This window comes from Wyeomyia smithii, chromosome 1, assembly GCF_029784165.1.
Source record: "Wyeomyia smithii strain HCP4-BCI-WySm-NY-G18 chromosome 1, ASM2978416v1, whole genome shotgun sequence".
Taxonomy (NCBI): Eukaryota; Metazoa; Arthropoda; class Insecta; order Diptera; family Culicidae; genus Wyeomyia; species Wyeomyia smithii.
The window spans coordinates 65,636,328-65,660,248 of record NC_073694.1 but is presented as its reverse complement, the minus strand read 5'-3'; the positions used below and the strand labels follow the sequence as shown (position 1 = coordinate 65,660,248).

General features: G+C 38.1%; 1 protein-coding gene across 2 annotated transcripts in view; it reads left to right on the top strand.

Moving 5' to 3' along the window:
• The first annotated feature begins 9,985 nt into the window (after nt 1–9,985).
• The window catches only part of LOC129719055 (protein artichoke), a 123,165-nt gene continuing 109,229 nt past the window's right edge, over nt 9,986–23,921 (top strand). For both annotated transcript variants that reach the window (XM_055670418.1, XM_055670425.1), the window contains exon 1: nt 9,986–11,582. The gene's annotated coding sequence lies outside the window, so the exon portion shown is untranslated. The remainder of the gene's footprint in view (nt 11,583–23,921) is intronic.

Sequence of the window (23,921 nt, the reverse complement as noted above, 5' to 3'; positions counted from 1 at the left end):
ACATTTGAGTGCTTTATCCGAAAAATCGTTTCAGATTACCTTAGCGTGGGTCCCTTCTCACTGCTCGATACCGGGCAATGAGAAAGCGGACTCTTTGGCTTTGGTGCAATAAACGGCGATATTTATGAAAGACCAATTGCTTACAATGAATTTTTCGCATTTGTACGTCAGAATACGATCATCAGTTGGCAAAATTCATGGACTAAAGGGGAACTGGGAAGGTGGTTACATTCCATAATTCCCAAGGTATCGACGAACCCGTGGTTCAAGGGGTTGGATGTAGGTCGAGATTTCATTTGCGTGATGTCTCGGCTTATGTCCAACCACTATAGATTTGACGCGCATCTCCGTCGTATTGGGCTCGAAGAAAGCGGTATCTGTGCCTGTGGTGAAGGTTATCACGACATAGAGCACGTTGTTTGGTCATGCCCTGTTCACCGTGACGCCAGGTCTAAACTTGTAGCTTCCCTTCAGGCCGGAGGTAGACGGCCAGCTGTTCCTGTTCGTGATGTCTTGGCGAGCCGTGACCTACCCTACATGACCCTTCTATACGTTTTCCTTAAATACAACCATGCCCCAGTCTAGTCCCGTTCCCCTCCGTCTACACCCAACAAGAACACGTTTGAACCTTAAGCACAAAACCAGCAACCAGACCCCGCACAATAGAACCAGGACCCAAGGACTACGAGCCTCTGTCCCAACTCACGACATCGTGGCTCAGCAGTACGAATCCATACATGCCATTCGACGATTATCAGACGACCATTGAACAACAAAACACAGATTGGAAATTCCATGCTAGTTTTAAGTTAGACTTAATTTCAGCTCGTAGTCGGCAGCGAGGATAAAAAATTTGCTTTAGTTTTTAAGTCATCAGATATAATTGGCGCTGTTAAACATTAAATTGTATTTGTGCCGTGTCAAATAAATGTTATGTGAAGAAAAAAAAAATATTGATCAGTATATAACATTGGTTTTATCTCTCAGCCTTAACAAGAATATACACTGCTTTCGTTAACTGGTGCGTTTTACCCCAAGAACCCCTACTGCCAAACTCACAGCATCGATTTTCTGGGATGCGCGTGGCATGATTTTTATTGAATATCAACAAGAAACAGGCAGAGCAATGTTAGTTTTACGCTGTCGTTCCATGTTATGGTTGAGTAGTTGAGTCTGCAAGTTTATAGAAAGAGTTTCAAGAGTTTGTTTGATTGTTTGTTTGTTTATTAATATGGTAGCGTAAAGTAAACCTTTTTAAACTGCTACCTCCGAATATCACTATTGGTACAATATTTATCTTGGGAACCCCAAAAATCGCCACCCCCCCATTTTTCGTCAATCAGTGAATCTTGTTAAATTTAAACTTGATGTAGTTACCGCTCATGATTATATTTAATGCTCTAAAAATTGGCAATGTTTTCTGTGCTTGAACGCACTAACAAAAATATTTTATTATTACATAATGTCTTCTGAAGTTATGATCAAAATAACGTTGTCACGTAAAGAGCAAAATTTTCTGCCAAACCATAACAGATGGCAAAAAAAAACTCAGTGGAAAAGTTGGCATAAAACATTTAGTTTATAGAAAACTTTGTGAAAGTACTTTTAATTACACTGTTATTGCTTGGTTTTCATGTTCATATAATTCAAATTTCATGAAACTACTGTAATTTTATACCTTAATATAACTGGCGAAATTTGGATCCCATATTATGCACTCGACCCTAAATTCGCCAGATGAACTGTCATACAGTGTTTTGATTTCACAAGTGTATTCAATTTTCGACTCTTGGTTAAATTGAAAACATATAAGAGTGTTTTTAAGAATTTCGAATTGAAAAATGGTAAGAATCTGCTGAAGTTCTTAACAATCATTGGTTCTATAAGTTTTCCTCATTCTATTTACAGCAAAGAACTAAGAATTATCGGTGTAATTACTCCGAGACTGAGATTTCCGCCGCTGTTCTCAAAGTACGTGGTAAGCAACTATGGATGATTATCACAAAGCCAATAAGGCTTTGGAGCAATGTGTTTCTGTGATCGGAACGTCAAAAATAAAAAAGTTCAAGAGTGATTTCGTCATTTTCGACAACCCAGACGAAAAAGCACTCTTTACTATCTTTCAGGTTCTGAGAGAGACAATGCCAGAGGCAGTCGAAGTAATCGAGAGAAGTAACTTAGAGGGTGAAGGCAGCACAATGGTTTTTGATGCAATTGAAATTCAAGCAGACATAACGAAGCTACCTGTGAGCGGCGTCTGTGAAACACAACATGAGGCAAATTCATCGACTGCTAAGGAATCAGTGGTTGACGCCAAAATGCCCCAAAACAGCGCCCCTGACCCACTCAATCAGGTATTGAATGATTACTTGAAGATGCCACCCACTCTTCAAAGAGAAAACAAAAGGGAATACAGGTCCAAACGGTATCACGTTTTAACATCAGATGAATTTGTTCGTGAATATCCTCAGAAGGGGGAGGAGAAGAGACGCCTCGAAGAAGAGAAGGAAGACAGGAAGCGAATTTGAGAGGAACGCAAACTCGAAAAGGAATTGCAGAAACAGGAGCAAGCGAAGAAGAAGGAACAAAGGAAGAAATAGAAGCAAGAAAAAAAGACAATATTGGCAAAAGTAAAACGTGTAGTTTCAAAGAAAAACTAATGTTCTTGAAAAATTTCCTTGCATCACATATTTTTGTTATCACAATACACATACATTGCCCCCTGACTGACAAAATGATCTTCTTACAATTTAGTTTAAAAATATAGGTTCAACATAAAATAGAATATTTTCAAAACCACCATATATTGAATTCCGAGTAAGGCTGAATACTCAGCTAATGTAAAATAAAATAAATGCTTCTCATTGCTGACCAGTCAATTGCATAACATCATCAATTTGATTCTTTTTTGTATGTGTGGATTTGTTTCATTTTACAGCTGTCTCATAACATTTAGGCAGCAACAGAATTTTTTCAAATAGCTTAACGATCGAGCATTATTTGCATTTCCGTCCTGTTTCGAAGATTACGAAAATTGAGTCTTTGGGTTGGCGAAATTAGGATTTCGGGTGGCGAATTGAAGGGCTTGGGCACCCATCAGGAAATTTCTATTTAACATGACTAGATAAGTTATTTTGGCCGTGATGCAACCCGAATATGTAACACAATGTTTATTGAGCAGTATACAGTAAATACTGTACATTGTCGAGGTAGCACATTAAAATATATCACGTTCAACTTGCTTGTCTTGAATGAAAGTGGCGATTTATGGGTCCGTTACCCTACTTCTATCTTATCTTAACATTCAATTTTACTACATTTAAGGACGGTTCCAAAATTATAGACAGCCCCTTTTGAAAACTGCTTCCGATGTCGATTGTTTGATAACAGTTGGTAAGGAGTTCCAATTTATAATCATATTTTGGAGACGGCGCCCTTGAGATGGTAAAGCCTTTGAAAGAGCACTGGCGGTGTCCGCGATGAAATAAGCTTCCATAAGAACAAGCAAGAACGGTAAGCATACAAAAAAAGTTTAGGCCGCGTATCAATTGGGGCAACGGTTGCACAAGCACGAAGCGAACGTAAGCATGCAAAAATTTTTCCGCATTGTTGGTTTATCATGTCATCCCACTGGAGGTCCGATTGGAACACAAATCCAAGGTTGTTCGATGAATCCACCCAGTCGATGATTTGGCCATCAAGAACAATATTTGGCAGTGGGGTCGAGCTGTATAACTCTATGTCGCACAGTGCGTTGACCCATAGACAAAAGTCGAAAATTTGATGATTTTTTTTCGTCATTTTAAACTATGTTTTTATGTTACTGCAACCTTCTACCATCGTATGAGTGTATTTGTGCAAGTTTCTGACGTCTCTGACACGCGTAGTAAGTGGAAACAGAAGCAAACACGCGCTAAGAGTGAAAAAGCACGAGTTTCAAAAGACTGAAATTGGCGCATGACGCTTTCTCTCTGATACACAAAAACTAAGTGACTTCTAATCGAAACTTGGCATGGATTACATGAAAAATGATTTGTATAATCCATTTATATACAATTAAGAGTGATTGTTATTGAGAAACATCGTGAATCAGTTGGTAAACATAAAGTTATTCACAAAAAAAACTGGAAAACATCAAAATTTTCAAACAAGTCGTGGAAAAATTAGGGTTTGCAATCCCGGGAACGATTTCCCGGGAAATGCCTTTTCCCGGGATTCCCGGGACTCCCGAGTTCCTTTATAAACTCCGTAAGATTTACTATATTTTTCCATGCAACAGTGCAATAAAAGTACATACCCTATCAAACAGGAAACTGACGTCGTCAAACTGTATAGCAGCTCTAAAGTGGCTATGACACAAAGCATATATTTGCTTGAAATGACGGTTAATATTTGTGATTACCTACAAATAATTTGCTTCAATTATTTGTTAAAAATATTTGCAATGTCGTTGAATTTTTTAATTGATAAACTTTCCGATACCTGTAAATTGATAAAAAAAAATTGGAAGACCGTAAATCAATGTGACCTTTTTTAAATAATTTAATAAAACTCAAAGTCAGGGTCTTGGCGGCGATTTCATCGTTAAAATCGTCTTTGCAGAATAATTAGGTAGGCATGCGAATGCTTTAAAACTGATTTTTTTAAGACGTATTGAACTGATTATTCAGTCTTCTATTGTTTTTTTCTGGTTTGTCTCAGTCTTTCACAGAAAACCGGCAAATGGCGGATTAACGTTACAGTCAATCAATCCAGATTCTTACACGGAATCCTGAGCAAATATTTACTATGATGTAATAGGGTAGCATATTGTCGGTTTCGTGCAACACGGGCACAACTAGAAATTCATAGTTTCGAGGAAAACTCGATTGATAGTTGGCGTTGAAAATTTGGTTTTTAATTTTCAACAAAACTTCAAAGTTTAATATTTCCGATCCTCATTCGACGTTTTTGGATCTATTATGCACATTTTATGAGCACGTTTTACAAGACTTGTATTACAAGAAGAGCCTGCCCATAACTTTTGATATTTTGTAAGTTTTGAAACGGAGTTTAGTTTGAGAAAAATTTACAGTATTTGGCATCGTTTGTCATCAAGAATTCAAAAATGTAAAATTTTGAGTTGCAAGTTGCACGAAACCGACGATATATATTATCCCTAAAAAATATTTTGCCCAAAAAGGCGGCACATTTTTCATTCCCGGTTCCCGGGAATTCCCGGGAAATGAGAGTTTTTATTCCCGTTTCCTGGAAAATCAATTCTCGGGAATATTGCAAACCCTAGGAAAAATCTACCACATTTTACCAATCTTTTATGTTAAAAGTTACTATGAAAGGCGAAGAAACAATAGACATTAACTTCAACTGCTAATTTGTGCGAATTTATGACTTTTTTGCATTTTTGTAGGTCAACTTGCGCGCCAGACATACAAAACCTTATTTGAGAAGTGGCATCAGCAATCAATTGGCAGTAAAAATGATGCAGTTTTCTCGACAACGATGGAAGTATTTGGATTGAAAGATGCTTTTAAAGCCAGTGAGCCAGTTGTGAATCTACAGGGTGCTGCGTAGCCGCAAGGTTACAGAGTCCGCTTTGTCAAGCGGATGGTCGTGGGTTCGAATCTTAATAGAAATCAGGCCATTCGATGTCAAAAAGGACTTTTGAGCATGGGTATATTCTCAGGCTCCCCACTAGTTACGCTTCCTTTACGCTGAAATCTACAATACCTTTGCGTGACTTCCTCTTAACAAAAATAGGTGCCTTTCATCGATAAAACTGGCCCGAAGAACGCACGACGAAACTTCTCCACTTACCCTAGGAGATAAATCAAGTTTTGGTCTTTTGTATAGTATTTTTCATAAAAAAGTCGTTTGAATAGAAATTGTGCAGAAACAAAGCCTTATACGAAGGATTTTGACTTTTGTCCAAGCTTTCCATATGTTCAACGCACTGTGCGTCGTCCTCGTATAAACAGCGCTTTGCTCTTCGCTTGGTTGACAAACAATTGCTTGTGCCGTGACCACTCCGCAATCCTTTTCAAATCTGCGTTTACCGTTGCAATTAAGTCACGCAAACATGCACCCAAACGGTTTATAAATAGTTCTACATCGTCTGCAAACATTTGAATAGAACGATGTCGAAGGACAGCAGGTAAATCGTTCACGTGACAGCAAAACAACAATGGTCCAATCACTGATCCTTGTGGTACGCCAGACGTGCAATGACCGACCTCAGACTGCGCTTCATCACAAAATACAATCTGTGTTCGCTTTTCTAAGTAGGATTCTACTAGGTTTACAGCAGACTCGGAGAAGTTGAATTGGTTTTCCAGCTTTCGACAAAGCATACGGTGAGGGATGGTGTCAAAGGCCTTAGAAAAATCAAATAACATAATAATCTAATATACACGATACAAAAGGATTCTATGGGTCTGAACAGAAATTACAGAGATTATTATGTTACGTAACTATTATATTTTGTTTCTGTTTTTAAGTTGAAACTGCTTATTTTGAAAAAATAGTGTAAAAATTAACTCGAAATAAGTTTTGAACAAATTCTGACTGAACAAAACACATAGAAGGTGGGCTCCGATTTTAATTTCTACAAGACATTATCCTAAGGCGGGGGCCTAGCGTAGTTTGTAACGGCTCCATCAACCACGCTCGACGACTGGGTCCGAATCCCAACGCCGACATAGGTGTCGATGGTTGTGGGGTGGCGTGATCCACTCACAACCAACCCAACTGGTCTGGGTTTAGTCCTAGCCGACACCGGGAGATTTTCTGAGGCGGCAAATCTCTGGGATCACGCCTTCCATCGCATGAGGAAGTAAAGCCATTGGTGCCAGTTCGTTAATCAACGGGTCGTAAGTTAGGGTCCTGGGTGGAGTCGCCTTCCGGGCGTCGGTGATTGGCACAATAACCGTGGCGGAACTAGACCGACGGAAAATAAGCGAGAATAAAAAAAGGCAATATCCTGCATGCTTTTTCATGAAATGGTAATGGTAATCCAGAGCTTTTTTTTAAAATTGATTATCTATTTGTGCATTTCCAAACTTACATTTTTCACTATTGTATGAAAAAATCCTCCTAATTGTTTTCTCACCCATCTTCTGTTTTTCCATCTAAACGTTCCTTCGCTGCAACCTTTTTTGCGGTAGTTAATAATCATGAATGAAACTAGTGTCCACTGCTACACAATCTAGTAGACAGAACAATCAAAACACTGGACTAAACAGGGACAAACGCCTATAACAAAAACAGAAAAAAGTCCATGTACTGCCGAACTCACAGCATCGGTTTTCTGGGATGCACGTGGCATGATTTTTTTTGGTTAGCAAAAAGAAAAAAGACAAAGCAATGATAGTTTCACGCTGTCGTTGCATCTTATGGTTGAGTAGTTGAGTCTGCAAGTTTCTAGAAAGAGTTTCAAGAGTTTGTACATAATGCAAAATGATTCTGTGGGTCTCAGTTACTATTATATTTTGTCTAAGTTGTTACAGCTTATTTTTAAAAAAAATAGTGTAAAAATTAACTCGAAATAAGTTTTGAACAAATTTTGACTGAACACAACACATTGAAGGTGGGCTTCAATTTTTATTTCTACAAGACATCATCCTGTATGCTTTTTCATGAAATGGTAATGGTAATCCAGAGCTTAAAAATCACAAATTTAAATTTGAGCCTACCAGAAAATATTTGTAATTAAAATTTTTATAAAATTCTAAATTTGAAATAAAAAATTAAAAAACCAAAAACTTCGAAATTGTCCAATTTAAAATGCTTTTTTTTTCCTGTATGGACTTCCTCACTGCGACCAGAATCGTTGATCTATTGTGAGATATGCCCGGGGGTCTGCTGTATTCCGCACTTCTGTTAATAGCAATACCGCTATTGAGAAGTGGCATGCTTATTATTATTGTTCATCAGTGCTTGTGTGTAATGTGATACTCTTCCTTACACGCTTACTGTGCTACTATACCGATACTCGTTCCTCTTGCCAAATATCACCAATTATAATTCCCTGGAGAAGTTTCGTCGTGCGTCCTTCTGGCCAGTTTTATTGATAAGTGGGACTTATTTTTTGTTAAGAGGAAGTCACGCAAAGGTATTGTAGTAGATTTCAGCGTGAAGGAAGGGTAACTGGTGGGGAGCCTGAGAATAAACCCATGCTTAAATCCTTTTTGACATCGGATGGCCTGGTTCTACTAAGATTCGAACCCGCGACCATCCGCTGGACAAAGCGGACTCTGTAACCATGCGGCTACGCAGCTCCCTATTTAAGATGCTTGAAAATTAGTCAGTTCTATTATGCACATATTAGGAAACGTTGTACAAGTTTACTTTACTTTATTTTTACGATCTTAATAAAGAAATTTCGATTTGAGCTGGTAAGGCACTTCTACTCATAACTTTGAAGTTTGCGTGAAATCTGAAACGGGGTTTCGTGGGTTGAAATCTAACAGTATTTGGCATCGTTTGCTATCAAAAATGCAAAATTTTATGTTGTTACAGTGATACATGAAACCGATGGTATTACTAAGTAGCCCAATTACAGATTTCTAATTCACATGATTCAAACTAGCTCGAAAATTAAAATATCCATTTAGAAACAATTCTATTCCGAGGACTTTTACTGTCACATTCTACCTGCAACTGAGTTCCAGTAACCTTTAATATTATTTTCAAATGACTTCAAGTCAATTAAGGGGTTGTATACTTTTTTAGATTTCGAAAAATCGATTTTTTTAACTGCATTATCTTAAAGTACGACATCTTGAGAACATTTTTACAAGTTTTCATAGATATTTGAGCAATAAGGAGAAAGTTAGAGCGATTTGCAGTGCGTCTCGGTACGGCCGCATAAACCAAACTCGAAACTTTATACGCGTTTATCTCGGAATGGTGTTTCTTAAAAAATGACTTTGCCGTGTTTGCGAAACTACTGAACCAATTTTCTTTATCTTTTTCAAATGTTCGTTATTAAATTTCCCGGTCGTTGAACGATCGATTTTCGATACATAAACCTCACAAAACTGAAAACTCGTTTTTTACGGGAAAAACGTTCCCGTTTGCACTGAAAACAAAATACCCATGAAAACGATCGTTCAGATACCCGGCACACTACTAAACTAATAAAAAATATGAGTTTTTTGATTTCACTTGATCTGCGGCGTCGCTATCGTAAACAAGGCAAACCTCTGCCAAAAAAAATCGTTTCGGCGAAACAGCCATTGCTAGCCAAATAATTGGTATTGAACTTTCAGAAAATTACTACTTTTGTGCAATAGAAAAAATGCTACACGCTTCGAAAAAAATTACAAAATTTGCTCTTTTTTCTCGAGCAAAAAGGTATATAAGCACCGTTTCGCTTCAAGGTTTTCAATCATTTGTTTGAAAGAAAGTTGAAAGAGAATTCTTACCGAAATTAACTGCTTCACACCATCAAATTAATTAGCCCCAATCGAGTGTATTTCCAAACCTATTGCAAGAAATACAATAAAATATGTCAAGTTGTCGTAATTCTACGTTAACATTGCAATCCAGTCTTATGAATAAATTCATACGAAGGCGATTCCATTTCTACTTTTATAGAATATACCTACCCTAGCATAAAAAACAAAAACGTGCCCACTCCATTGTAGGAAATATGTTTGATTACAGTTGTGTTTTTTTTTCATAAAACATTTATTTTACACGAAACGTTGTATATTCTAGATTATTTGTATTCGATTGGAACCCTAGGCCTGCACTCACGATTTCCCCGTTTGTGGAACACACTCATAACAACCGTCCCACGCCTGCAATGCCCCAACATTTTCCTCGCGTCACTCATTCTCCCGCGCTCGGTCGTCGAGGGGTCCACTGCCGAAATGCCTCGTGTCGATGTACGCATGGTACTCTACTGCTCTGTGCACTGTGCTGCTGTCAGTTTACAACATCTTTCGCGATATCGGGCCGCCTGTCGGCCTAGAGGAGCTGTGTCATCATCTCCGTATCCGTTAGCCGTGTGGAGTTAGTTTTTCACTTACTCTCGTCCGAAGCGGTCGCATCCGTTGCGTGATCCCGTATATCCCATCGGTTCGGAAAGCGAATGTTGTTATTGACTGGCCCCTTTCTTGGGCTGAAAGGTCCTGAAAAGAGCAACCGAACAAAAGAAGGTGTTGGCCTGCCGTGTATCCGATAGACACCACCGGATTTGAGGTGATAGATTTTCCACGTAGCGCAGAACCGGGTAACGAAATCAGTTGAAAATATCGATTCACGAATGTGTAGCACGCGTTAAGTGAACATCCCATGCCACCGAGAAGAAGCATCCTTTGGGAAGTAGCATAAATTACATAATGTAGTTAGTGGACCCGATACTGGAGGGTAATATCGAGTATTGCTGTTGTTATTCTTGCAGTAGCAAGTGCTTGTGTGTGGATTGCTTCGATTAACGGTCGATAACTAAGATTGGATTAAATATGCCCCTTGGCGGCTACTTACATATCCTGGCATGCCGTAAGTCACAGATGCGATGTGATCCTTTTCCATAGACAGCAAATCTCATGACCTACTGTTGTAAACAACGGATGCAGAGAGTTCATTATTCATGTGCAAGTGAAGGTGCGTGTGTTTGAACGAGATTAGTGATAAGTGCATCTTCATCGAGCATAAGGATAATTACGTTAAGTGGGCAGCAAACATTGAGTCATTGAAGCTAGGATCGAAAATTCGAGTCAATTTAGCATTCGCGTGAACATAAGTTGTGCGTTCTGTTAGTTCTTGGCAGCTGGGTGATGGGTGACGGAACGAGTATTCGTAAGCTGATCCAGCTGCATTGAGAGACGACACCGGAAAAAATCCATTAGGGAGATCCACTTAAGACAAAGACTCAGTAGCCGGCTTATTCGATTCGAACGCGCACGTTAGAGGAGAACGACGACTCATCAGCTGACGGTTCAAGGCTTGCTGTGTTCGACGGTCGAAGTTTAGGTCCATCGCATGCGATTGAGTGATTGATGGTTGAATGATCCTCTTAGAAGACGGAGACGAAAAGTGAATTGGCCGGGAAGTCAGTGCATTTCGCGGCGGAGTGCGACCAGGGGTGGTTGGGCGTAATCTTAGAGTGTGAGAAGATTAATGATACACACGGAATCTACTCTTTTGTGCTGAATTGACGCCGGAAAACGAACCGGAAGGCAAGTGTGAATTTAGTGCGAGGCCAGCGGCGAAGCTGAAATTTGTGCAGTGAAAAGGCATTAATGATGATAATGATGCTTCTCCGTGTTCGGTCGCTACTGTCTGGTTGATGATATACACACCGGGGAGTTTGAGTGCAGTCGGTACAAGCAAAGGGGAAGCTGGCGTGAAGAATAATAGGAAGAACCGCGGTAGAATAATTTCAATATAAATTAAAGCTGCCAGCAGCTGTTTGTGTCAAGTGGAAAACGGACGCGTGCTGTGGAATTTGACAGTTGTTGTAGTTGCCGCCACAACGGTCATGTCGGCTGCTGTGTTGCTGCAGCAGGGAAACACCGAATTCCCGGAGGCGTGAAGAGTGAACTGGAAGTAGCAACAGTTTGCAATAGTTGTTGGAGGTAAAATTATATATATATATAGTTGTTTGGGCAATGGTGGGAACCGCAAACAGAGTGTAAATGGGTTTCGAGTTTTCATCCGGGGGCGCGGTTTCTTGTTTAGGCGAAACTGAATGAATGGGTGACAAAACGCTGGGTTGAGAAGTTTTATTACGTTGGAAAACTTATCAAGGCAACATCTAAATTGTTGTGTATTTTCGGCAACCTAAATCTGTTCATTGAGGCATAAGATTTGAACTTGAATCGCTTGTTTTTATGACACATTTGTATTAAAAACTTAATAAGGGAATGATTTTATCAGTAGTGAATTGACACTTCCAAGTATTGTGAATACAAAATAATCACTGTTGTTTCTATTTTGGCTGTTTGGTTGCGCTCTCAATGGTTTTTAGACTTTTGTGTCAAGGTTTCTAGAGAACTCCTCCGAATGTTAACTTTTAACCGCCACGACTAGAAGAGATATTGAGTACATAAACATGTAAAATGATGAAATGAACTGCCCGTAACAGCTAGACTTGTCTCAACTTAACTTGGCAGCGTTGTTGCTTGAAATAACAGAATGGTTAGGATGAAAATTGACTCTTGATTACTTAAATGATCTTGCAGTAATATAAAGTTATAGATTCAATAGTAACATAGTAAAACGTGAGTAGATGTTCAATGAATCGATATTTTGTGTTACCCGATGATATCTGTCGTCTTAACTTTCCATTCAAGTTCGTCTGATATTAAAATCAAAACAGTGACGACAGACAAGCTCAAACTGTGGTTCAACATTCACTTACGCGCTTTTGTTGAAAAACACGATTGATGTCTAGAAATAAAGATAAAAAAATATTTCGTCAAACGTTTTGCAATATTTTATCGCAAAAATTTACGTTATAAAAAATTTGTTCCATAGCCGATGGTCTCTTTGATATCGACTGGTTTCGGTAAGCTTCGGTTTCGGGCGAACAACCAGTTTTAGAGCGCTCAAAATATCGTGTTTCATTTTAGTGAGCCGGTTCATATGAACAGCTCGCCTATCACTTGCAATGCTTCAACAAGTCTTCTGAAAAACATTACAGATACCAGTACGAATCATCTATGGTATCAAAATCGGTTGCTATTTTAGAAGTGTAATGATTTGCTACCGCCTAATACATTGAAAATAGGCTAGCGCATCAGTTGGATTATGGGCAACACACATTTGTGTTCTAGATTACAATTTAATCATTAGTTGCGCTAATTTCGAAAAAAAAAAAATGGTTTCGTACCATTCAACTTTAACGTGTAGGTACCGTAAGAAAATCTAGTTCTTTTATGATATTTTAAATCCGTATATTATTGTGCTTGATGTAGGTGAGCAAAGTTAAAGAGTTCACTTTGACAAACGGATGATTGTGAGATCGAATCTTAGTAGAATCCAGGAAATTCGATATCAACAAACTTAAGTATATGTCCCTTTTAGAATAAAACTGACCAAGAGGGACAATTAGTTGAAAGCTGTCCAGGGTATTATTATTGGCGATAATAATGAGCCAGTCATGGTAAGTGCACCGGTTACGGCTTATCACATAAGCGCAATATTACCAGTTATGGCCCTATTCCATGCAAACTCCTCAAGCCATAACTGGTTCATGCAACAATTTATACGCGGGTGATGCTTCATTACAATCCTAATTCCAAAGCATCTAACACCGAAGTGTTAGGTTAGGTGTTATGAATACAAATTCTGTATAATAGATATACAAATTTATCTAAAATCACTACTCACTGACCACCAGCTTTGATAGTGCCTTTTCGCTAATTCTCTACATTGATGCAGTGCTGTGGCTTCGATTCTATTTTTTCTATTGAAATATACGCAATAATTGGATAATGCGAAACCACATCAATATTTTGCGAAACTAGCGCAGCTGAGCAGAATCACGCCAAATGACCTGGAAATATGCGAAAATTTAATCGATCATTTTACAACTAGACTAATGTTGTCGGTAGTCATAGCGTGATCTTCATGAAATATATGTTCGGCTATTTTGGATCTGAAATGGTGAGTTATTCCTTTTTCTGAGTCTTTCTTAGCCTTTACAAGTTCTGAAGTATGTTCCTTAAACCGGATGTCTAAATTTTTTTTTGTGCGGCCAATGTAAACTTTATCACAATGTGGACATGCAACTTTATAAACACCCGCCCTATGTAATTTGTCAATAGTGTCTTTAGTAGACCCAACTTTGTTTTCATTTGATTATTTCTACTACTGTAGATAATATCGATATCAAATTTTTTAAATTTTTAACGAAGTTGACGAGTGAAACTGACGTCATATTCAACCACTACTCTTTTCCGATCTTCTGTTAGCGGAGTAAGTGTTGTGTGAGATTTCCTATGTTGGATTCGTTTCTTTTTGTCATAAATGGCTTGTATGGTTCTTCTGTTATATCCATTCTGCTCACCAATATCAAAAATATATTCCATTTCGTTTTTCTTACCTTCATTACTGAGAGGCAAAGATTCCATACGGTGGATCATATGGTGGAAAGAAGCCATTTTATGCTGGGAGGAGTGGTTAGAAGTGTTAGGTATTACCCGCTTAGTATGTGTGGGTTTCCTAAAGATTTCGAATTCAAAGTGGTTGGAGTTTTTAACAACGACTACATCTGAAAATGGAAGCCTGTTGATTTGTTCAATTTCCAAAGTGAACTGGATATTTTTATGAAGACCATTCAAAATTCCCAAAAATCTTTCCAAGTCCCCCTGTTGTAAAATACAAAAAATATCATCAACATACCTCCACCAACGATCTGGTAAGCAGTCTTTTTCATTTAGTTTATTTTCCAAATGTGCCATAAAAAGCTCACATAAGAAAGGTGAAAGAGGATTCCCCATCGGTGCTCCTTTTGTTTGTTTGTAAATTTTCCCACGAAATGAAAAATAATTGTCTTCCATGCAGAGTCGAGTTAACTTCAAGTAACTGCGTACTTTAGTTTTCCAAGGGTTGTCACATTGTTGGGAAAGAAGCCAATATTCCAAAAGATTTATAGCTTCTTTCACTGGAACACTCGGAAAAAGTGCTGTGACATCAAAAGAAACCATTATCTGGCCAGTGTTGATGCCCCCCGATGATTTTAAATTTTCAACAAAAACTCCTGTGCTCTTAACAGATCGACTAGGAATTTTTTTCGGCATTGATTGAAATTCCTTGACTAACCATTTTGCCAATTTTTCTGTTGGTGCCCCCACCGCAGAAACGATTTCTCTCATTTCATAACCAGGTTTATGTACTTTAGGGAGACCCCTTATCCTAGGAAGAGAAGGGTTCGAAACACGAAGATTTTTCAAAGCGTCACCAAAAATAGGTTGGCATTCTTTGATAGTTTTTTCAAAGTTTTTCACCATGTCGGTAAGGGGGTTGACTCTCTGTTGCCTGTATGGGCCATTATTAATTTTCTCCAACATTTGTTGATCGTAATCATTTTTGTTCAAAATAACAATTTTATTCCCCTTATCAGCTTTTAAATAAAAGACAGGTTTATTACATAATTCTTTGATTGTCTGTAAGTCTGTGCTATTATTTACAAGACGTGGACATTTTTTTGAATTATCCAAGAAGGATGTGCGCACTTCACTAATTTGTGCGGTGGAAAAATTGCAACAGCCCATCCCACTTTCAATATCAATGATTGCCTGTTCAACATTTGGTTTAGAAGAAACAGCAAAGTTGAGGCCTTTGTTCAAAAGATTTTGTTGCTGTTGTGAGAATTCACACGAAGATCGATTGACCACAAAATTTTCTATATATTTTATCTTAGTTGTCATTTTACTACTCTTATTTCCTGAAAACAACTGGTTAATCTTTTTTGCACCCAATTTTTGTTTTCTTTCCCCCTCACACTGTTCTGCAACTTTTACTTTGGTTAGGAATTCTGGGAACCCAAAGGGAAACTCTTTGGCCAGTTTTAAATGAAGGGAGTAGCACTCTAAAGTGACTGAATTTAATTTACTATAAAGAAGTTTTATACTATTTTTTATCCATTCCAATTCCATCTTGTTAATGAGAAAAGGAGGAGTTAAAGTTCTAATTTTAATCTCATGACTTTTTTTTTCAGATCCAAAATAGCCGAACATATATTTCATGAAGATCACGCTATGACTACCGACAACATTAGTCTAGTTTGATCAGTAACATCCCCTTGGAAATTAGATGTCGCAAAAAGTTTAGAAATTTTCAAACAAAACCCAGCTACCCTCCTTAACAGAGATCAGGGTAATCATTTCTCTTGGCTTTTTAAATTTCTACCGAAAACTCCCCGACAAGGCATGGATCACCAGGCCGCACATTTCTCTACCTGACTCAAGTTGTTTACGTTTTCTGAATTAAAATTTGCCCCAGTCGTTTACCTAATTAGGTATAAAATCCTTGGGGTTTCGCTATTTTCTCCACAGTCCAAATAAGCACTGACGAAGGCACTATTTCAGTGCCGAAATACGTATTTGCAAGTGAAAAGTGAAAAGTGATAGAATTAAATAGTGAAAGTGAATAAAAAGTGAAAAGTGTAGTGAAAATTTTTCTATCAAGACGCTCGAACATAAGTGAATAAATTTGACAAATGAATATTTGCAGAGTTAATAGGGGTCTTCACATCGAGCTCGTATACTAATACCCAGCCGTAAACTGTGTATCTTCCATTACTCGTCAATTGAGGTGAGTATTTTTACGGCTGGGTATTTGTTCACGAGCTCGACATGAATACCCATAATATTTTCCCGTTTTGCGCTATAATCCAAAGTTAATTATCTTCATCTACATTAGGGTGTCCCAAAATTGCAAAAGTCTGGGGCTCACCCTCCAAATGATAGGAAATGGTGTTACGAACAAACTTTTGTTCGGCGGCAGCTCTAGAAAATGATGTTTCCAACTGGCCCCGATGACTTATTTGAAAAAATCGGCTTTTCCTATGTTAAATCCAAAAAACATGTCCAGTTATTCAATTTTTCATGAAACCTAATCCTTTTATATTTTTAACAGGATCCTTAGGGTCTAAACTATAAGGAAAAAATTCGTTTCGGATTGATTATCTTCAATTTATTTCCCTAAAAAAAATTCTATCGTTTGGAAAAGAGATTTTTCAAGTATACTTTGACATTCAATCAATAAAAGTGGGTATTAAACCAAATGCTCTCACCAACTGAATACCATTAAAAGTTGGGAAATTTTATGGGGAAGAACATTGCCAAAGACTACATGGCTCTAAAATTACTTGATTTTGAGTTATTCGTAATTTACTGTGAAATAAAAAGTTGAATTTTAATGTTTTCCTACAATAATCAAGGTCGAGTGAAGAAATTGAATAAATATTATCAAGTTTACTAAAGGGGAGGAAATGTATGTAATCTAACGAGGATGCGAAAAATGAACATGAACAGAAAGTGCGGCTAAAAATTAGAAAAAAAACTTATTAAGATGGGACTTGGACCCGCAATCTCCGATGTCTTCGGTACGGTGCCGGGTCTGCATACTGCATTTGTGGTATCTTCACGAAGTTAGCCTGGTATTTACCGATAAAAATGTGAATGATGACGAAGAGGAAGGTGGTACAAAACTTGAAAAAGGTGAGCAGTGAAAACGACAATTCAAGAGTGAAAAAATTTTCATCTGTAAAAAGCTTAGTGGACTCACAAAGAAGTCACTAAAGTTATTTCGATAGACTACGGCTTGATATCAAGTTTTTTTTTATTCAGAAAGATCCCAAGGCCTGGATAGAAAGAATTATCTTGAAGCCAAATCGAAATGTTGAAGCTTAACAATTATAAATGACCCTGCAGAACGGGCCTTTTGAGTAGCAGGAGATTTAGTTGAAATTATAATACTATATGATACGGCAAATGAACATTTTAGTATTGGAAAACATCAAAATGTAACTTTTTATTCCACAGTCAATCACGAATAACTCAAAATCAAGTTATTTCAGAGCCATGTAGTCTTTGGCAATGTTCTAACCCATAAAATTTCCCAACTTTTAATGGTATTCAGTTGGTGAGAGCATTTGGTTTAATACCCACTTTTATTGATTGAATGTCAAAGTATACTTGAAAAATCTCTTTTCCAAACGATAGATTTTTTTTTAGGAAAATAAATTGACGATAATCAATCCGAAACGAACTTTCCCCTTATAGTTTAGACCCTAAGGAACCTGTAAAAAATATAAAAGGATTAGGTTTCATGGGAAATTGAATAACTGGACATGTTTTTTGGATTTAACATAAGAAAAACCGATTTTTTCAAATAAGTCATCGGGGCCAGTTGAAAAAATCATTTTCTAGAGCTGCCGCCGAACAAAAGTTTGTTCGTAACACCATTTTCTATCTGTTGGAGGGTGAGCCCCAGACTTGTGCAATTTTGGGACACCCTAATCTACATGCATACTCTGACTATTATTACGTGTTTGCATCGCTTAGTGTTTGGCTACGGTTATGCAGAACGCAAATAATGGCGCGATGCGATTCGGCAAGACGAAATGTGTTGAAATGTAAAGCTCTACTGCGCCTTAAGAAGAGCTGTACATTTCACCACAGTAAGGCGAATCGCATCGCGCCGTCATTCGCGTTCTGCATAACCGTAGCCTTTGTTCCGTTCCCGTTTAATGATGTCGTATTAAATGTGCATATTACAATGCGGCAGCACTTCACTTCTCATTTGCACAAAATATAAAAATATTCAATGAACTTCATTCAAAATATCAAACAAAAAGAACTTGCAATACTGCCAATGAACGGTCAACGTTTATTTACTATAAAAAATGACTGACACGCAAGCAGCCGGGTTATTTTTCTTGTAAAAGTATTCTACTTCAACCTTGCGGTCGTGGCTTTGCATACAACCTTCCTGTGAGTTTTTTGATTTTCGAACCAAACCTCTTAAAAATGCATGAAACTTCGAGATCTTGTGTTACCTCTAAACTTTTTCCTTAAATCGAGTTTCTGAGCGTCCGAATGTCTTTAGGCTGGAAAACTTTTCCTGACAGTCGAACTTTTACAAAATCAATTTTTTTTCTGCAATACCAAATCTCGAAGTTTCATGCATTTCTAAGACATTTTGGGAAAAAAAATCGATTTCGGTAATTTCTTGATAAACAATTTCTGTGCATTTTCTATCCATCAAAAAAATGAAACTTTGACTGCTTCGAGGCTCCACATTCGGAAGCTCGACTAAGCTGAAATTTTTTCATGGGAATTTTTTTTCAGAGAAGACGAAATATTTGAGCCCTACTGCTAAATGTACTCTACTAAACTCTAATATTGAAAAAATATTTGAGAATCAAATGTTAATCAGTGGTTAGAATCCTTATTTCCTTTGGCTTCGCTGCTAATTACGGACAAATTTCTGAACACTTTACGCATTTCAGAATTGACTAGGAGCACCAAAATGCACACGAATGGTTGAAAACTGTAACCTTTTTTCCTCCAGTTCAAGGTTTGTGAATTTTGAATTTCTGAGGTCAAATGACAGTTCGACGGAACAACATCTTAAATATTTCCGCGATAACTGGGGACTCAGATTTTTTGAAATAAGATTGTCTGTTGCTTTTCATCAGACGGATTGATGCTCAAATGCACGTGTCCGGCTCGGTAATCGAATCTATTCCTTAACCTTTCCTCTCTAGTGTATTGGGTTGTTTTATTATGCGGACTTCCACACGAGTTTCTCGATTCCCACAATCAGAATTATTGTCATCATCCCCATCATCATCATCAGTACCATCCTCGTAAATGTTTTCTGCCCGTCGATATAAACCAGGCCTGTGGCTTGTCATGGTCAGTATTTACCAGCAACATCTCGCAATTGGTCCGAGACAAGCAAGCAAGAACCGAGAACATGCAGTGCAACTGCACCGAAATTGTACTTGCTGTACAGACGGAAAGTCAATTTTCGGTATCAAAGGTTTCCGTGTTGGAAGCCTGGAATTTTGAGAATGTTGAACAGTAACGAAAAGGATTCAAAAAACGAATGAAATGATTGTGAGACGACACTAAGGAAATGTGTATTACGCATTCAGTTTTCACGCATTCAGTTTTCGTCGGCCGTAACAGCTGGAAGCAAAATGCTGCAGCAGTACATTTTAAGGACCATCCATTAATGATGTCACGCGTTTAGGGGGGAGGGGGTTTCAATTATTGTGACATTTTGTGACATATGGGGGAGGGGGGGGGCTTGAGTGTGACATCACATTTAAACTCAAAAAAAAAAATTAATAAATAAAAAATGTCACATACCTAATCACAGTGTTCAACTCAGAACTATTTATGATATTTGCATCATTCATTTATAGCTCTACGATCCCTTTTTTTGTTTAAGATTTGATTTAGATAAAATAAATGCCAATTTTTTTTCACGTTAAAAAGCATAACGTTCGTTAGTTCTGTTTTACCGTGCATGTTCGTAGTGTCTACACCGTAAAAAATCTACACGTTGATATAAAGTGATTTGCTGTTGAATTTTCACTACTTGCCCAACATTTCAATTTGAAATGTCGATCCATTGAATTAGATGAAACAAACCTACACATTGATATAAAGTGATTTGCTGTTGAATTTTCACTACAAGACATACATTTCAATTTGAAATGTCGTTCGCTTGAATCGGATGAATACAAAGTACAAGGATATCAATAGCAAAGCACTTCATTATCATTTAGTTTTCATGTAGTAATATGCTGCGATTTGAATTTGGAATGCTTATAACATTGATATCAACTTGCTATCGCATGAAATCTCAACTGATGGACTATGGATATCGAAAAATAATGATTTGTTTAAATTTTGGTCTTCATTGTTACCTTTATTATTTTATTAAACCTTATAACTACAAATAATCTTCATCAGAAAGTTATACAGTACCTTTAGATCAGCATCAGCCAGAGCCTCATCCGTTTGAATTGCACAAGACTTTAATGTTTTCGACGGGTTAAAAATAACCACAATCTCCTCGTCGGTTTCTTGGATGGAAGCAATATTGAGTTCGGTTAATAAGTTAATTGCCGCTGTCGTGTCCGTCGGATCAATTCCGTGTTCTGAAAACAAGCTGTTTATTATTTAAAATACTATTGTAATTATTCCATACTTACGCTCTAGAATAGGTATGACTTCATCCGGAAAAATATTTGTCTGCGTTTGAAGGGTGTTTATTTGGTTCGCCATCTTCGTTTTGTTTTGACATTCGTAGCGTGCAAAACAATACAATTGCAAAGGATTAAAACAGTGGTGCTAATTCAAAGGATATGCATTGCAACTTGGAGGTGATTTCTTTTGTATAAGTTTCAACTAAGGATCACTTCATTGCAAAATGTGCATCACTTGAAAATCAATACGCATTCCCTTCAATTCGTAGTGCTTTGTTACAAATTAAGTTAAATGCAGAATCCTTTGAAAAAAACGTGCCCATTTTTTACCGTGTATCAATCCAATCTATTCCAAAATTGTGACAAAACGTAAATAAAAATGCTTGGCTATTATAACATGTGGAACAGATTTGGATTGCGAATTGATTGAACTAAATATTGATGGTCTTTCAAAAATCAGCAATGATGCTGCAGTTACTGTCTCGGCTTTCTATGTCGTCGATATTCGACTTCATCAACAGCATCCTAAAAAACGTGACGTAATTAAGGGGGGGGGGGGGTCAAGAAAGTTGTGACAGCTTGTGACAAGGGGGAGGGAAGGAGTTAATTTTTTCCAAATTTTGCGTGACATCATTAATGGATCGTCCCTTAGACCGTAGCAAATTCCAATTAGACGCACCAATTGCTGGTACTCTCACGTTTCTCAACAGGCAACAGCCATGAAGCCGCATATTTACGCTTTAAGTAACATCTTGCCTGTTATGATGAATGAACCGCCTCGTATGCCCCATTGGAACGTATTCCTTCAATTGTATTATATGTGGCAGTCAGCGCGCGGTAGAAACGCACTGCCCTAGTCGTGTGCAGGAGTTTTGCTTAGGGGCTACCCATGTAAATTCCAGACCTTTCACGCCTAGTAATTTTATTTTTCAACACTGTTTTTATTAACTCTACAATGACTTAACTGTAATATCCCCTTTGAGAATCATTCTTTTTTGGTGGGTTGGTTTCAAACAAATTTCGGTCTAATGATTTTTGATGATTGGCTTCTGATTTATATAAAAAAATCATTTTTTGAAGTAGAATACTTCTCTCAGGAAGTTCGGCTACATAGGGATGTGAAATGAAAATCTAAAACCGAAAAAAGTGAAAAATATGTCCAATTTCAAATGCTAATAAATCGGTTAGTATTCGATGGATTTCCTTCGTTCTTGCAGCAATAGATTGGAAAATCTTCTAAGATTCTTCTCAAAATAAGATAATTGTAATTTTATTATTCACACTATTGCACTATTGAAAATAGTCTTGCCTTGTCAAAACGAAAAATTCGACCTCTGATTGGTCATTATATGCTTGCTTCCCAAGCACGGTCGACAGGATCATATACCTTGCAACTGAAAACATGCTATTTGGCCTATATAAGAGCCTGTTTCAGCCGGAGCCGCTCATAATAGTTCTAGACAGCGACAGCAGCAGTCGTCCTTCCTTAGCAGCAGCACTAGCCCTGTGGTTGGTCACCACGTCTCAGGAGCAGCGCGGTTTTTCTCAGCGTGTGTCGCCAGACAGCCATTATTTCCCCCGTGTTGGGGCAGCATGAAGATTGCCATCAGGAAATCCAATTTCGGAAATCAAAATGCCTTTTTCAAGGCAAATAAACAAGTCATTGAAAGTTAATAATTTTTGTCATCGCAAGCAAGCATTCTGTGTTGCATCCTAGCAATTTAAATCTGTCGCACCCTTCTAATTTACTGAATGTGAAATAGCTTCCACAGTGCATGTTGTCCGTGTATCTTAATTCCCCCAATGTTAGGGCAGCTCAAAGGTTGTAATTAGCAACCGATTTTCAACCGCAAAATGCTTTTTTTCAAGGCAAATAGAAAAATAATTGAAGGTTAATAATTTTCTGGCATCAACACAAGCAGACATTCTGTGCGGGATGCAATCAAATTCTATTGTAGTTGTCAAATTTTTACTTTATTGAGTTAACCCCTCACTGTTGGGGCAGCGCAAAGGCTGTGATAAGCATAACAGATTTTGAATAACAAACTGCCCTGTTAGAACGCATTCACAAAAGCAGTTAGTTCGACTATGCAGAGTTAATATGAAGTCGATTCAATCATTCAGCATGAACAGAATTTTGTCGTCACCCAGCTGCCAAGTTGCAACATGATGCAATACGCAACAGCGAGCAAACGTAATCGCTTGATGTTACAAGCCGCAATACGGTTAGGGATAAATCGTTAGTGTGAGAGCACCATCGGTGTTTATTCGCTGGATACAAAAATCAAATGCGAATTGTGGTATAATTCGTCTGAAGAACATTACAAAATGGTAAAACTGAACAGAAAGGCGTGGCCTATTTCGTAGGACCCTTCGACTATGAAAGAGTGTTTCTGGGAAAACTAGCTACATTCATTAGTCGGAAGGTGAGCTGGATGGACCGTCCACAGCGTTGACAGCAGATATCAGCACTCAGCAGTAACAGAGGTTAGCAGCGGGTTGCACCTGTGGCTGCCTTCAAATTAAACAAAGCACTTGCCCTGTGGTTGGTCACCACGTCTCAGGCCTCTACCAGGCTGACTTTCGCACGATAGCGGCGGTATTAGCGGTTGATGCATTTGCCAACGCTTACTCCAGTAAAGCCGTGTCTAATTTTCAATATGAAAAACACCTTTCTATTGTGTTGGCCGTGCGCATAAGGCCTCTGGCAGGCTAAACGCGAAAAGCGGCGCGAACCGATTCGCCCGGCCGTAGGTTAATGTACAGCGTAAGTAGAGCTGTGTAAAAGTATTCTACTTCAACCTTGCGGTCGTGGCTTTGCACACAACTCTCCTGTGATTTTTCCATTTTATAATCATTTGTTAATTCACTGTCATTGCTAAAAAGCCCAAAAACCGAGCTCCACACCCCTTGAGCACGATCATGTACCCAGTCAGTCAGTTCGCTGCTTTCGCAGGAAGATTCTATTGCTTAGGGAAATCGTTCCCGTATTTAGAGCACACGGGAAATTCTCATCATATTTCACAATTCACGCAAATAGGCTAATTCAACTTCACTTAACGCTTTCAATTCGATCCGAAGTTTGTAATGTTTACTCTTGAATATTTCCTCCATCTTTGGCTTGCATTTTCCTAGATATTGCACATACTGAGAGCCAAACACTAATGCTAATTGCAAACTTACTATGCAAATAGCTCGTTTCCATCTGCGCACACAATGCATCTTGGAGCGCACTTCTCTT